General features: G+C 40.8%; 1 protein-coding gene across 1 annotated transcript in view; it reads left to right on the top strand.

The window, feature by feature from the left end:
* TCEA1 (transcription elongation factor A (SII), 1) overlaps positions 1-1509 on the top strand; it is a 76176-nt gene that overhangs the window by 41023 nt on the left and 33644 nt on the right. The gene's annotated exons all lie outside the window — the stretch shown is intronic.

The raw sequence follows: 1509 nt of genomic DNA, 5'->3' as shown, positions 1-1509 counted from the left end.
TCATGACAAAAATACCTAATCACATACCCTTTTAAACAGTTTTCTCCCTCATCTGTTTCAGTGTAGTATACATTATTTAACCCATCTTTCTCAGTCTCACCCCAACCCCAAGGTCAGGCCTGTTTTACAACAGTGGCACCATGCAGTATTTGTCCTTTTGTGACTGAAATACTTCACTCAGCATAATGTCCTCCAGAGTCAACCATTTTGAATAATATTGCATGAGTTCCTTGTTTTTCAATGCAGTGTAGTATTCCATTGTGTGACTATACCACAGCTTCTCTATCCATTCATTTGTTGATGGGCACTTAGGTTGTTTCCAACTCCTTGCTATTGTGAACAGAGCTGCAATAAACATGGGCATGCATATATCTGCTTGGGTGTCAATTATGGTCCCTTTAGGGTATATTCCCAGTATTGGAATTGCTGGGTCAAATGGTATCTATTTGCAACTTTTTGAGAAAGCGCCATACCACCTTCCGCAGTGGCTGCACCATTTTACACTTCCATGAACAGTGAATAAGGGTTCCATATTCTCCACAACCTCGCCAGAGTTTGTTGCTTGCTGTTCTGTTTAATTTTGCTGTTCTTACTGGGGTGAGATGGTATCTCATAGTTGTTTTATCACATATAATTCTTAATAGAGCATAATGCTCAAAGCTGATCAAAGGACGAATTGCATTGGGAAAGTGTGCTGTCAGGGACCTCTCCAGAGTACTGAAGAGTATTGATGTCACTCTGGAGATTTAAAATGCACCTGATATTACTGTGCACCAGAAAGTTGAGCAATGATTAGAGATGATAGAAGAAGAATTGATGCCTTTGAGCTGTGGTGCTGGAGAAGAGTATTGAATATATCATTGACTACTAAGAGAACAAACGGGTTCATCCTGGAGAGGGTTGAAACCAAGGTACTACTTGGAGTCAAGGATTCTGAAGCTCCGTTTGACATTCTTTGGGCATGTTGCAAGGAGGGACCAGTCATTGGAGAAGGACATCATGCTTAGGAGGGTGGAGGGACAGCACAGGAGAGGAAGGACTCTCCATGAGATGGATTGATTCACTGACGAGCGTAATGAGGGTAGGTGTGTCAGAGACAATAAAGTTGGTTCAGGATAGAGCAGGGTTCAGAACTGTTGTACATAGGGTCACTGTGAGACTGCACATAACAACAACAACATTTAAACTTAAGATTTCAGGGCATAGTTTCTGTTTAAGATTTAGAAAATTGCAGTACTTTCAGGGATTTGACTTCTCCATGGCTCCATCATGTCTAGCATCAGTGAGAACTTTCTTTCTGTGTTTTCTTTTTTTTTTTGTGAGAAAAATTTATTACATTTAGAAGTAGCCTGCTGGACTCAGTTTAGATGATCCCAGTTTTGTTGGCAACATCCAAAGCATCATAATCAGGAGCAAGTCGAACATAGGCCTTCTTCTCTCCATCAGGCCTAATCAAAGTGTTGACCTTAGCCACATCAATGTCATAGAGCTTCTTTACAGCTTGTTTAA

The sequence above is a fragment of the Elephantulus edwardii genome, unplaced genomic scaffold, assembly GCF_000299155.1.
Source record: "Elephantulus edwardii isolate Elephantulus edwardi_28Jun2011 unplaced genomic scaffold, EleEdw1.0 scaffold00287, whole genome shotgun sequence".
NCBI classification, from domain to species: Eukaryota; Metazoa; Chordata; class Mammalia; order Macroscelidea; family Macroscelididae; genus Elephantulus; species Elephantulus edwardii.
Note: the sequence above shows the minus strand (reverse complement) of the source record. Positions and strands in the feature narration are given on the sequence as shown.